The sequence below is a fragment of the Pygoscelis adeliae genome, unplaced genomic scaffold (assembly GCF_000699105.1).
Source record: "Pygoscelis adeliae isolate BGI_AS28 unplaced genomic scaffold, ASM69910v1 Scaffold12, whole genome shotgun sequence".
NCBI classification, from domain to species: domain Eukaryota; kingdom Metazoa; phylum Chordata; class Aves; order Sphenisciformes; family Spheniscidae; genus Pygoscelis; species Pygoscelis adeliae.
In genome coordinates, this window is record NW_008824290.1 from 2,057,506 (window position 1) to 2,073,216 (window position 15,711).

At 38.4% G+C, this 15,711-nt stretch overlaps 1 long non-coding RNA gene across 1 annotated transcript in view; it reads left to right on the forward strand.

Moving 5' to 3' along the window:
* LOC103912494 overlaps positions 1-14,667 on the forward strand; it is a 20,583-nt gene extending 5,916 nt beyond the window's left edge. Inside the window, exon 3 of the long non-coding RNA XR_663371.1 lies at positions 14,658-14,667. This is a non-coding gene — a long non-coding RNA (uncharacterized LOC103912494). The remainder of the gene's footprint in view (positions 1-14,657) is intronic.
* The last annotated feature ends 1,044 nt before the right edge of the window (positions 14,668-15,711 follow it).

Here is a 15,711-nt window from a genome sequence, read left to right on the forward strand (position 1 = left end):
AACCCGGAAAATAACACCCCAAAAACAACAATCAAAAAGTGAATAACAAGCAGCCCTGGAAGCAAGTTTTCTTGCCTGAGGGGTTATGCTGGGATTCATCCTGAGGGTATGGATTCAAAACCAGTTGTACTACCACCAGTTCTTTGCTGCCCGGGGACCTTATCTCACCTTATCTCCCACAATAGCTTGATCAGCCCCAGAGCCATCTGCTTCCTCCAAGGTAGCAGACTACTCTGGAAACCCAAATCCTATTGTACGCCACAACTATCTTGTATCCTAATTCAAGATACAGACATGTTTCATATAAAATAAAGTAGTGATCACAGACTCTGTGGCTATGGGAGTAAATTAAACACGTCTGGGAATGTTCTAGGTACCAGGGCCAAGAGCTAGTAAAGAGCCTTCACCTCCAGAAAAGGGCAGACAAACGGTTTATTGGGAATTGTCACTGGCTAGTTACAGCTGCTAAATGATTTCAGAGAATTTGGGGTAGCTGGAATGTGCCAAATCTGTGTTGGGGAATATCTAACAGTTTACTACCACAGGAGGCCAAATTCACAAGCATGCTTTAATTTATTAGTACAGACACATCTAGGGAGTTCAGCATCATCCTTGCCTCTGTTGTATGTCCATGTAGAGCCTTGTTCCTGATTCTGCTTTTGTCCAGCTTTCTTTGGTGTCCATACTAAAGCATTTATATAAGAATGATACAATAAATTGAGTTATTCTGCATATTGCCAAGTTGAGTCATTCTGCATATTGAACCTGTTGGACAGAGCGTTCCATCCTTCTGCCTGGGACCATTTTGAATGACAGTAGATAGTTCCACATAAACCCCATTGCCGTAGACATGGTTTCAAATATGACTGTCTTAGAGCCTGTCTCTGATACTGGGCAGGCACAAATGCAGCGTTGCTGTTGGATTTGCTGGATGCCAAGGCTGGGTCTTAGGCAAAACCCATTGATGTCAGCAAAATCTGAGGAAAATGTCCAAAGTAGACTCACTGGAGTTGCCTTAACCTCTGCATATTTTGTCCGTAGAACTCCAGCATGTCTGTGTGTGGGAGGATCCTTGACTGTGCTTTCATTCAGGATGCTCTGCCCTTATCTAATTGTGTTATACAAGTAATGATCCAGTGAAGTAGAATCTTGGCATGGAGCCTAACTGCAAAGCATTTAAGAGTGTAAAACGTAGAAATAATATAATTAACTTTGCATTATTGGGAAGAACTTTTTCACTTTAAAGAGCTTTTATTGATTTGTAGAAGAAAGAGAGAAAAGAAAACCCATATACAGTCAGCTTCACATACATCTTCTAACCCTCTTACTGGGCTACTGAGGAGCCCAGTTCCCCAGTTTTCAATAGGATAGCTCACAGAGTAACAGACGACTGTCTCTTTTCTCTCAGTGAGGCTGGCAATATTGTATAAAGAAATAAAGAAACGTATTAAGAATTATATCTTTAAAATATGAAAAAGATACCTGCAGATTTTAAATAATTATGTATAGCTAATTATGACTGATTATTCAATGAGTTCACATGCCCTCTAATCTATTTATTCTGAAGGGTTTACTTGTCTCTGCACAGAAGTGAATTTCATTGTGTTAGAGTTGCCTGTTTGTTTGTAATAGAGTTTGTTCATAATAGAGTTTGTTCCTACTATTCAAAAGCAACTTACCGTTCAAACCCAGTACTAGTTTTTCATACTTGAATCCTTATTCTGAGCCCAGCACTGGGACTTTATTTCTTGGCTGGAAGTGGTGAAAGAGAACATTCAGCTACCAACTAGCACATCTGCCTTCTCTGTGTGTTTGGATATTACAGTTACTGAGCTGGGCTCTGGAGGGAACTATTTTTAGTCCTCATCACCAGAGAGGAGACTGCTGTGGGTTGGAGCAATTGAAGGAAGGCAATAATAAATCTAATCCAGAGGGATCTTGATGTAGGACAGGAAAACAGAATTCAGATGGCCTACTGACAGCTCTTGTGGTGTAATTCAGTAGGAGGGATGTAGCATCTCATCTATTTTAAAACAAACAAATAAACCTAAGACTAAGAAGTTTCACTGTTATAATAGTAAACTGTGCCTTCGCACTCTGAGCTGCATTTGCTGGGAAGTCATAAATACAAGATATATAACTGCCAGCTACCATAATTTAAAGTAATTTCCTGGTTGAGCAGTATTAATGGAAGAGGTACTGCAGTCATTTGCATTGTTGCAATACTAATGTTGGAGTTTATTCATATTAAGGTTGAAAATGTCAATTGCCTTGCTTGTGGTAGCAATATTCTGAGCAAGTACTCCGTTTATAATGTTTAAAAATTGTCTAAGAAGTAAATACGTCTCAGCTTGTTATGACTCAGCTCATAGAAGACAAAATATTTTAATACAATGAAAGAATGCTGATGCCTTTTTTCCAAATTTCTCCGGTAATGATTTTAATAGCACTAGCTCAGAGTGTTTCTGATTGCTACTTGTCATCAACCCATGTGGCAGAAAAAAATAGTGGCTGGGATTTTCAAAGGGGCTTAGGAGGGTGAGGCACACAACTTCCTTTTAGCTTGTACTGATGGGGTCCATTCCTATTGAATGCAAACTGAGTCACTCTTCCCTATAGCCATACTCTTGCTATGAGCTCAGTGTGGGCAGATGCCCTTGCCAGATTAGACACTAAAACCAGAACGTTCTTTTTAAAGACTCTTTACTAATTTCATATGTCCATAAAATACACTAAAAAGCAGTCACTGGATTATTCACCATTTACTTCCTTGGTAATGTTTTTCCCCTGTGAAACAGCAAGTCTCACTGTAACTGGTGTCTTAGTTGGGAAAAACTTCTTATATGTAGACAAATTAGCACTAAAGAGGTGAAGAACTAAGAAATTTGGATCTTGTTTTATACTCTCTTTGCCACTTGGAACCCCATTCCGATATGAGAGATGATAACCATTCTTTTAGTTTAGGCCAATAATCATAGGGCACACAGCTACACAGCGCCTGTCTGAGAAGCACAAGAACAAGACTGTCTATTGTGCTAAGATACATTAACAGGCAGTTGTAGCCTTCTCCATCACTGCTCTTATTAAATACACCTAACCAATTGTATATACAAGTACACACTTTTCTAGCCAAAAAGTGTTATTATCTGCCATCAAGGCACAGGTGGAAAAGTACTCTGTATCCATACCTCTGCTTTTACCTCCCCAAATTAGCCTTCCCTACATATACCTCTTTCCTTCCTTGGGAACTTGAACAAACACTTAGAGCACATTGTGATGTTCATCAGGTCTGGGGCTTGTCAGGAGAAGGTCTGGAGCAGGAGAACGGGCTCCAAAGTCCAGTCCAGAATTCTCCAGTTCCGTCTTGCTTTCTCTTTTTGCTGATCGTGCCCTATAAACATCTACCATTTGAAGATGTGGTATAAGCACAAGATAAGAATTATGGAAATAAGAATTCTGGAAATTTGGCTGATGTCTGTGACAGTGGTATGACTTGAGAGAATGGAAATCTTTCAGGCAGGACTCGGGCAAGTCAGTATGTCTCTTTAAGGACTTCTGTTATATCCTTGCAGGTTCTTGAGGCATTGTTAGGCCAAGTCTTGGGGACTGAAATGGCCATATCTCAATTAATCTCTCAGTATTCTTGCTGATAAGGTGTTACTATGAACTGAGTGTTCTGTTGAAGAACTGGCAGAAAACCCTCAATGAGCATCCTGCCAGAGTTGGTGTTATTTGTCATGAAAGTGCATACTCAGAAAAGCTGTACGCTGGATTTTTAATAATGAATGGCCTCCTGCAATTATGTCCCTACTAAAGGCAAAGTGATTTTCGAGGCAAACTGGCTGCGATAGTCTGAACATGTTGCAGTTACCCTCCTGTGATCACGGTGAGCAGAGGCTTAAGAGAGCATGTGGTGATGGTGTAAGACCACCATCAGGTAAAAAAAAAAAAAAGTGCTGACCATAAAATAAAGAATAAATATTTTCAATCCTAATCGTATATGTGAGATTGTCAGGGACTAGCATACTGGGGAAAAGGAAGAGGAAATTATACTACACTTCTGTCATCTTGTGACAAAGAAATGGCTTTTTGTCCCGTCTTCCATCAAGCATTTCCAGACACCCTGCATGGTCACGGCTACCGAGTGAAGACCTTGTCTGTTTTTTCGGTTCCAGGAATAACATTACTCTGATGCATCCAGCTGGCAATACTTTAAAGCATAGAGTGAATTTTTAGGTTTTGTCATATAAGAAAAGAAGACTTGCATATTTTCAGCCTACAATGCTACTACATACAACCCCCCACACACACCCCAACACTCCCCCCCACACACCCCAACCCTTCATCTCAACAGCCCTAGATATGCTGAATTTTATGGGATTATGTAGTTTAAATGCTTTGCTGATGACACAGTCTTCAGATTTCTTATAAGCATTTAGAAAGGCACTGAATGTCCTTGAATATGTTTTTAATCCAAAAAGAAATTTCATTATTTTCAGCCTCAGAGATCATCAGCTGGAAATTTATTTGGAAAGTTTAGAAGTGACTGTTCTTCAATTTGAAAATTTACAAGCATTCAATCAAGGAGCAGAAGCACATACACAGACATAAGCACCTAGACCAATAGTGGAAGAACAGTTATTTTAACAAAATCTGCTTTGGAGCAAATCTAGAGAAACTCTATTTCCTTTTATAAATCCTCTGTAATTATAGCCGTGTGAGTGTGGCCCATTGAAACTTTGTGCTTTGTTGAGAGAAGTCATGAGTGATTTCCTTATTAGAACAGAGACTGTGGTTCTTATGAACAGTTTGTAGTGAACAGTCCCTAGAATGTAAAAGCTTTATCTCTAAAATAAAACTTAGAATATTACATACTGCCAGGGACTAGGTCAAGGCCTCTTGAGTACTGGAGAAAGATGGCTAGGGCATACCAGCTTCTGTAACCAATGAGTTTGGGTGTGCAGCAATACAGACATGCAAGAGCAGGATGCTGCTAGCATAGCACCCGGCTCCTTTTACCACCCAGTACAAATGTCCAGGTACAGACTGACTGAGATTTGACCAAGGCTTCCAGGAAGAAATTCAAATAACGCATAAAGTATGCATAGAAAATTTCTTATGTATTTTGCCACTTCTTTTGCTTTGGAATGAGTCTTGCCTGCAGCATGACCTTAAAGTCTTTTGTGACTAAGGATTGTAAAATTTAATCATTGACTGTAGAGCAATTAAAGTAAAAGGAAAGAAATTATTGTTTGAGTATTTATGAAAGGCTTTTTTTTTTTTCCCCTTAGTATGCTACTTTAAGAGTATGACTTCTGTGCAGAAAGGTAAATCTAGTAATGCTTCTGAAGCAGGGGAGGGAGCAAGTGAAACAATGCTGGTGTTCAGCTTGTTATGAGAGGCCACTTGCCATGCTCCTATCAAGGAGCCTATATTTTTCATGGAATCTCTTTAGCAGGACTTTATGAAATATGGTTTAGCTCCCATTACAGATTTAAAATTAAGACCATGCTGTGTTCTCAGACTTAACAAAAACAAGTTTAATTCTGTTTGCCTCTCTTTAGTAATAAATAAATAAATAAATATTTTAAATAGGTGCCTTCTGTTAAACACCACCTCCTTCTTCCCAACCTCCAGCCCCCACCCTCATAACTGATGATTTAATACAGGAAGCTTGGACACAGCAGTTGTTCTGCTGAAGTGTTATGCAGCTGAATGATAACTGTGCAGTCAAATGTAGCTTTTGAGAAAAAAGGGGATAGGAAACTTACAAAATATACAGGGGTGATGGTAAGTTGTGTGTAAAAGGTCCAGAATGGTTATAGTCAAACAGCTTTGAAGAAAGCAGGAGATGAAGATAACAATGAGGGGACAAAATTAAAGAAGCATTGGGAGGGATAAGCTTCCACTTCTTGAAGAAGTGTGGCTGTGTACTAGGGAAGGAGAATTAACAGTCATATGGGTGCGTCTGTGTTAGTGTTTTGCTTCAGATCTGGACTGCGTTTTTGAGGTGAGCCATCCACACGCCCCTGCTCACTGTGCTTTGGTATCCTAATGAAGAATGAAACTAACCTCAGAGATACGCTCCGGGGATGAACATACTGAACTTCAGCAACTAATGGACATTCAGTAGGAAGGACCAGACCAGAATCAATTTCGACTATTAATCTTCACCACATATGTGGTGGGAACGTGATGTCCTCAGCACTAGCTGTTTTTCCCTGCTGATCTGCTCGTATTGTGCTATAAACTTCTTGCAACGTTCCATAGTGTCTGAGTGCAGAGACGTTTTCATTCATCTTGCCTAACTGTAAGCATTTACCTGAGATGCCAATGTTAGAAGCACAGCCGATGGAGACTGACTGAGCTTCAGAAAGCAACAGAGAGCAGCTTAGCTCTGTGAAGAGCCAAGTCAGCAGTGGATGTGTCTTCCCCTGTATGCAAGGATAATAGGGTGAACATGGATTTAGTCAGGGTGCCAGTGCCTGTGTGGAAGAAATATTGACAAAACCACTACAAATTCTAGATACAGTTTTAGTAAATCTTCCTGCCATCTCTATCACACTCTGTAGTTTTTAATGCCACAAAAGTTCAGTTCTTCACCTAGGTTCTTAAGCTGACCCACCAGCTCTAGCACAGATACTCACATGTAAGACTGTTTGTGATCCTTACAGGAGTTATCACAGCGTATGGTGATGTAAGGAAACTGCAATTTTGGCAAAGTTCTTTTTTCTTTCTACCTCAAAGACCAGGTTTGTGGCTCTGAATGCAGGATACAGACTCTTTAGATTTCAGCAAAGTGAGTTTGGGGGCATTTTTTCTTTTATTTCTAAGATGTTTCTCTAGTTAGCAATTTTTCAGAAACACACATCTGAGCTTTACAACACCAGAAATTGAGCTGCAAGGTATTTCTGATTCCACTAGAAGTTGAAAAGTAAAATGAAATGGATCTCTGTTAGGACCCAATTTAATATTCCTGGCTGATGGTAAAGAATGGGGGGTGTGTGGGGGTGAATTATGAAACTTCTAACAAAAATTATCTTTTGGAAAAGAAAAACTGAGATATTTTCATTCAGTTGCTACAGAAATAATTTCTAAGACTGACAGTAGATCTGTTACCCTATGATTGTATTCATTAAGTAAATGAGTCACTTGTACAAGACCCAGAACTGTTGTTATCCTCATAATGCACTAGCACAAGATACACATTCCCTAGACTTATAAAGATTATCTACCAAATGGCTGATACTGAGTGTTTTGGGGAAAAAAAAAAAAAAAGAAGAGCGCTTACTTAACATTGCCTTTTTCACTACCTATTTTTCCCATGTGCTCCCTAATCCAACCTGAGAACATTTTTATACCCAGTGTTTGGCTAAAGAGTTAATCCTGCTTTTCAAAATGTTTTCACAGGGTCCACTATACAACGGAAGGTTACATCTATACCTGTCCTTTAGTGATATGTGTGAACTATAACATAAATGAATGTGACTTCAATTATTTGATGGGCATTAAGCTTGATTCCAACTCATGCAATCATATTTCAATAGACTACAACAAACTAAAAGTCCTGAGTAAACTTACAGGAGCACTTATCAACAGAGACAGGAGGTTTGTATGGGCTGCCTCCATAAAACACAAAATGTGCTTCTTTTAATACTTGTAAGTAAGAAAACCCTGGGGTCTGTCTGGTTCCTGTGAGCATCCCCAGGCTGTAACCACCTCGGCCAGCCTCCCCCCGACCCCCACCCAGGCACCCACCACCCCCAGGGGCTGTGGAACAGTGTCTGTTGATGAGGGTATAGCCTCCCTGGGGTCATATACAGCACCTGGCTTGTCCTACACGGAGCAGCTTCATCCACTCAGTCTTGAAGTCTATTTTTTTTTTTTTTTTAAGTCTGTTTCCTGAAAATATTTCAAATGTACTGGTGGAATCTTCACTGTCAAAATAAAAATATTTTCTCTGGACCAAAAAATGACTGTCTAACTTGTACACACTGAAATACAATTTTTCAGACCTATGTCTATCATTAATAACAAATAACTACTCTTACATCACTTTGTAGAACAAGACATATGTATGGGAATAGATATAGTAATATGTTCAATTGCCTGCTTAATTTATACAAAGTCTGTTAATCTATCTACTCAATAGAGAGACACTATACAAATATTCAGCATGTAATAATTTCAGAACATTGACAATTTGTCTAGGTTCAAGAGCCATTTATAAATTTTTCATGATCCGCAAATATGAATTACTTCCAGGTGATTCATTGTAGCTGAATGTTTTTATTTCTTCCCAGGTTTTCAAAATTTGATGGATAGTTGCCATTATTTTGCAATATGAATCATAGAATCATAGAATCATTAAGGTTGGAAAAGACCTCTAATCACCATCCATATGCTGGTGATTCAAATAAACCTGGTGGTATACAAGATCTGCAGCAGAAAAACAGTCATGATTCCCATGCTGCAACAGCAGTAGGAAGAGCAGCAAGAACAAGTTTCCGCTGCTGGTTCTTTGGCCAGATCTGTCCTTCCTTCCTCCTTCTTCCTCTGCTTCCCATGCCAGCAGCAACTTGGTCCAGAACTGTCTCTTCATTTTGGGGATCTCACTGTTGTCAGTCAGATAATTCAAAGGAGGCAGTCTGCGAAACCTATATGATTATCAAAGCCACAGTCTGATTGGGATGTTTTCTTGGTCTCCCTTGGAATCATCCTTTCTTCATCACTCTTAGTGGAGAATTTGTCACTAACTACAGTTTTTGCAGAAATCATTTTTTTCTCCTTCTTTGCATATTCTTTGCAGTCTCAAATTGCTTGTAGTTGTAGCACTTTGAAATGGGATCAACTACCAACCCTTTGCAGTGGTTTAATCAGCCACGGTCAAGCTGTCTGTTCCACTCTGTCATTAAAATCCCCACAGATAACCAAAGGTATGAAGATTTTTATCCCATACAGTGTAATATCAGATATCTAAACTTAAAATAGTTTGGGAAGATCATTTGGACTGATGTAGGTGATTTGCTGTTCGTGTTCATTAGTTGTGGAGTTGACAGCCTCTAACTGGTGAGCTCCAGCGAGAAACTGGGACGGTGACGTTTGTAAATGTTCCAGCTAAAAGATGAAGTGAATTCTTCTCAGAACTGGGGTCTGTTGCCCTTTCATTTGACAGCATAGTAGATATGTGACTTATCAGAAACTAGTCTTCCAAAACCATACAAATTAATGACCATCACACATCTTGATCTATAACTGCGAAAAGCCATTTATTATTTTTATTCATAATTACTAGTCACTGGTATTCCCTTCAGTTATGAAGTCTCTTGTGCTTTCTGCTTTAAAAAAATATCTTCAATGGACATAACAGGAAATGTGATTAGGCAAAATGCTGCTTACAGTGCATCATGTATAGCATATTCATTAGTGCATACACTAACTTGTAGTTTTCAAATCTATCTGCTTTGTACAACACCTACCATAGCATGATTGTGGGACATGAGAAGGCCTAATTTTAAAGACATCTAGGAATATTTTCTAGTTCCATTATTATAAGTGAAGTCATTTATATAACTATAAAACCAAATAAATAACACAGTTGTCTGCTTTTAATCCTCATGAGTAGCACTTTACAAATGCTAGCTATCAAATCCCTATAGCATCTTTACATAGCAGGTAAGTATGACTATTTCCATTTTACTAGTCAAGAAACAGCTAAACAGACAAAGAATCTACTTCCCCTACACACTGCTGACAATGAAAGAAAAACAAGCTCAGGAATTATTTGTCCAATGCCACCCAGTTAGATTATAATTAAAGCATGTCAGGTTGTGCTGTGTCCAGACCAATGACAAAATTGAGGGGCTAAAATAAACGAATATTGCAAAAGTAAAATTAAATCGGCCTTTAGGGCAGATGCTGTTCTCATCAGTTGTATTTGTGATTTTCTTAAATAAAAAAAAACCAACCTATTTTTACATGTATAAAATAGACTTGGTTCATTTTATAGTTTTATTAATTTTTATGTTTAACTTTATTGTCCATATTATGTCTGTAAAGACTATAATAATATTTTTCCATTCAATAAATATAATGGATTTTTAATGGATCTCTTAATTAGGCATTGGTATTAAAATAAAGGGTGGAAGACATTAACATGAAGTAATGCTTAAAGTAGGAACATAGTTTGATTAAAGTTTTTATATTTACACATTTTCAATACGGCAAGCTTTAAAAAATGCTCTAAATGGATTCTACAAAGTGTCAAATATGCTTATATCATTCAAAAATAAGGCAACCCTGAGTTTTTTTCACATTTTGTGATTTACTGCAGAGTGATGGCAATATTTCTGCAAGAACATACAATCCAAACACTTTAATTTTGAAACATTGTTGGTGAATGCAAAATATTGATTCAGGTATATAATGAATACGCATGTGTATGTGTACACATATACATACCTATGTACGCACGTTTAAAATGCACCAATTAATAATAAGGGGTGACATTCTACCTCTGAAGTCAGTTGAATTCTGACTATTGACTTCCACACAGTCAGGATTTTGCCATCAAGCTGTATGTCTCCATTCTTCTTTTTCTTCCAGAATTCATCTGTCACCACTGCCAGAGCTGGTTACACCCTAGTTGGTGTAATGCTGTGTGTCATGGATGTTTTAGATGTTGGCCTTCAGCTGACTCCATGCGAAGGACTAATGGATATATGCAGTCCCCTTTGAAGAAATGTGTGCTCATAGCTTTTCAGCTGCATAGTCATTCAGGGTCACAGTCTTTGCTTGCAGGTGTAACTTCTCCTGAGGACCAAGGAACTAAGCCTGGAGAACAGGAAGGAGAGAGGTGACAAATTCTGGGACAAAGAGGGCACTTCTTGTCTGGCCTACTCTCCACTTGGCTAATGAGACCATTCAGTGTCACATCAAAAGTAGAGTCAGCACAGACTCATGGAGGTTGAGGAAACATTTCCTGGAAATTGCTAACGACAATTAATACCTGCATATATACTATAGACTAATAACATTTGTGTAACATGCTTACACTTACTGATGTCTTCAATAGCATTTACTATATGTATTTCTGCTCTCTGAAATTGACCTTAGAATAATTTTGATTTTGTCCTTATTTCCTCTAATTAAATATCTGATGTTAGGTACTCATGTCTTTTTGCCTTCTTAACTTATCTCGTCTGGCCATTAAATAACTTGAACGACATTTGTGTGGTTGCACACCCTTCATCTGCACACACTTTGAGGAAAAAAAAAAAAGGCTTAGTTAAACAGACAACTTAATGAATTATTAGAGTGGAACATAGCTATGAAGCCTATGTATTATTTCTAGGCAGAGCATATGACCAACAGAAGAAGAACAAGCAAAACATGAACACTGAACATTACTGAGATTTTTTCTCTCTAAAAATGAAAACTAAACTTGCTTATTTACAGCTGTGTGCGGACACCACCCCACCCCCCTACCCCCCGAAACAACAAAAAACCCAAACCCTAAAGTATTACAATTGGTATTTAAAATTCTCTGTTGTTAGTACACAAAATTCCTTCTAAAACTTGCTCAAGAGCTACACATTTTGAAAATGTAGACATTTTTTCTCAGAAACATGTAAAACTCCAGGCAAAGAGAATTAATTCCCAAAGTAATCATCTTAGAAAAACTAGATTTGACATATCAAGAAATTAAGAGAATGTAATAAAAAAACAAGTAAATAGAAAAAATGTGTGTCTGGGAGGAGAATCATATTCTCTTTCATTCCTGCAGTGGGAACTTGAATAAGTGTATCCAGTAATGTAACATCAGAGCAAGTAACAGAACACCTGGAAAAAAATTAGAGATTAATGAGCTGAAATGCACGTCTTGACTTCCAGGAGCAGCATCTACAGTCCACAGCATCACATCAGCAATGATATAAAAGGGTATATAGGGATACACAGGTGGATATCCATGCCATATGGAATTTGGAAGTAAAATATTTAACCATTCAGCCAGGCTAGGATAAGCTTTGATGGAAGGCAAAGCTTTTTCTACATTGAGACATATGGCCCTGTAGTTAGTAGGTTTTAAGTCAACAAAATCTTGAAAGTCTTTTTAGGGGTTCAAAAAGAAAAAAAATGAAGGGAGAAAGAGAAAATACTCATATTATCTGACTTCTTAAAGAATGTGTTTATATTTTATCTTTATAAAAGGAACATTATTTTATGATAATGGAAGAACAGTTATAAAAGAATTTTTATGAGCAGTAAGCAATACCAAATTGCCAGTAATAAAAAAAAATGCTCAGTGTTCAATTTGACTTTTCAAAGCCTACAGTGTGCTTATGGTTCGGTTTATGTTATTCTTAATTTGAGAATACAGATATAAATATAGGTAGATCTGTCTATCTTCTGCCTGAAAAAAGGTAACAGAATGTCATACTGAAGCCTCTGTCAGACCCCTCAGCTCATCTGTAAATGCTGGGGCTTTTTCCTGCTTAAACTGAGACTGAATTCAATCATCTGTATCTCTTTCAGTCTAAAGAACAGTGTGAAACAAAAGCCAAACTTCAAAATTCAGTCTAGGAACCTAATCAATACCAGAATAGTAACTACATTGCCATGGTTAAAATAATCCAGTATTATAGAATAAGATTATATTTTTTGCCCCAATTAAAACCCTAAAGGCTTTTAAAGGACTTTCAACTACCCTGGACAAATCAGATGGGCCTGATAGTGTGCTCTCTGTCTTCTCCTGGTTGGTGACAAAAAATGATCTATTTGCAGATTTCTCATCCTTGATGGTGATAAAAGCATTTCTGTATCAGTTGCAATGCAGAACTCAGAAGTTTACAGACTGCTTTGAACTTTTTGTTGCGTTAAGCTCTCAACAACCAAAGATTCACAACAGGTCTAGCAGCATGCCTTCCCCAAAATCCCCAGTGTGCTGGAGTGCTCAGGTAGTGTATGTATGATTTAGTAGCATATGTATATCTAGTATAGGTACAGCCAACTCTACTCTCCCACTTGGGATTTCTCTACACTGGGAAATGTGCATTGGAAAGAAAGGCAGACTGCTTTGCATCATCAGAATATAGAGGCACAAAGCTGAGGATCCAACACAATATTATTAGTAGCAAAATTTGGTATTTTATGTCTTCAGTGAAATCATGCATTTAATGACCAGTTGTCATCCTATGGTAGTTCACCAAGAACCAGACACAACTTTGATATTGAATTCACATACTGGGACGTCAGTGTGGTGTTAATCCTCTTCTTGTGTTGATCCATAATACTGTCAGAATGCAAGCAGCATGGAAACATGGCTACTTTCCTGTGGTCCAGGGCATGGGCAGTAACAGATGACTACAGAAAAGTAGTGAGTAAAAATCCCACTTGCTCGTAAGTTGCCCATCAGGAGAAAGCATCGCCTTGTTACAGGCATCTGAGTGAAGCCTACGGCTGTAAAATGCCATTCAGAAGCTCAGTCGGGGCTGTGGCTTTCCCAGAGTTCTGCCGGCATGAACAGCCAGCAGTGGAGCTCATATCCAAAATGCCCTGAGAGCTCTTGGCCCTAACTTCATGTTCATAAAATGTGGATGAACTAAAACTTGAAACCAAAAAAAGAGAAAGCTAGCTGTCTTCGCAATACTTTGGTTTTGTGCCCGTTTCCTAAGGGCACTATGATCACTTTCCTTGTTTAGATTGGGGTGACAGAATGGCATTTAGGTGCAAACGCAGAAGGCAAATCTTTCTAGTCTCAATCTGTCAGACAAGTTTCTCTGCTTGTACTTTGTGGTTGGCTTCTCACTGACAGTACAGTTTTCCTTTGGGAAAACTTAGGAGGTTCCTGTCAACAATAGTTAGTTCCCATAGTCCTCACACATCCATCTTGGCCAAGGTCACCAGCTACCCAGTTTTACACATTCAGCCTGTTTGTGGGTTGTGATCTAAACCAGACCTATGAAACAATCCACTAAAAAAAAGTCTAACCTAAATACGTGTATATTTAAATTGCTGTCATTACAGTTCTGTTGCAGAGCATGGCCGTACAAATTGCCAGATCAGTACAACTGAGGAAACAGTAGCCATAGGACAAGAGAGGAAATAAAAGTCCAGGTGTGGGCGAGGCTGGAACCTTGTTAATGGGTTGCTGCAAAAGTATTTCCAATATATAACCACACTTTTGGCACTCCCTAAAAATATCCATGATAGACAATTTGTATCAAGGGAGAACTCTTTAAAAACGAAATCACGCTGTGGACTGCATTCTCAAATGAGCAAAAAATGGCTGTCTGTTTCTGAAAATTAACTTTTGCCATTTCTATGCTATTGCTTATAATGCCAATTTTCATTATTCCTGGAAGTCCTAGCATTAGAATAGACCATTAAAACCAGTACTTTAAGTCACTAGGTTTGATTGCACTTACAGTAAAAAGCTACACTGAGAAATTGTCTGGAATAGCTTGCAATGAGAGCCTTTTTCTGGTTATCTGAAGTGGATTAAGTTAAATTTGAAAGAGGGACAGAGGAAGCACTCTGCAGAATAAGAGTTCCCATGTAGGGAGCTACTTCAGAATAGCCACTGCCCTTTAAAAGTGGCACTCTGCTTTATTTTGAAATAACTTTTAAAAGTAGATAAGACTAAGTTTCTTTCATAGCTCCTTTAACATGAAGGATCCTTAAAGTGGGTGTGAATGTGATTAAATTTAGCACCCACATTCCATTGTAGTTTACACCCACTTTCAGACTGCATTATACTGTCAGAAAGGTGAAAAGAGGCATTCGTATGAGTCCCAGGCTATTTTATTTGTAAATTATTCTGATTACAGCAGTGGTGCTCTAACAGCAAGCAGTGTAGTGTTAGAATAGGCTCTTACAGTCTGTATGGTTGGGGGTTTCACTGGTTTTATTTTGGTTTTTTTTTCCCCAAAATTGTTGGCTTTTTTGGTGTTAGAAGAGGACTTTGGTACTAGCACAGGTATTTCAAGGAGGGAGTGGGATGGAAAAATCCTTTGCACCTGCAGGTGCTTCAGATGTCTAACTGGGGATCCCTGTTCTAAAATGGTCCACGCTGTTATTACTGGCTGTGTTACCATAGCAATGCGAACTCTGTTTGATATGAACATTCTTCCCTACAATTACTACAGCTGATGAGCACAGTAATTATCATAGCTTCCTAAGGTGCACTTAAAATAGTAGAGGCAAGAGAATGCATTCTTGGAATATATGGTACATTCTTTGCAGGCTGTCCTGAAAAATTTCTCTCAGTGGGAAAGTTCAGCTTGTCTTCTGTGGTTATAGATGGGATATTTAAGATTTTTCAGGATAAAGGTTATACTGGGACAAGATACAGCATATAGATATATATGGGATACAGAAAATATCCAGTTACTGTAACACAGCATGATTTATATTATCATTGCTTAAATCATCTTAATGTTACTAGTTTGACATACTCCCAGACATGACAGAACAGGCCCAGGAGCAACATAAACTGGTGTCACACAGTGGAATGACTTAACTAGGAGTTTTTCAATATCAGAAAAATTAGTACCTGCGGCACACTACCAACGGTACACTACCAACTAACCATGTTGCAGCTTCACAGGTGAGAAGCTGCTAAAACAGACAGAATCTAGGCTTTTTTTTCATAGCAGAACGGCAAAAACAAAGCAAAAAATCCTCTCAAAGAAAACCCAAAAGCCTTTGTAG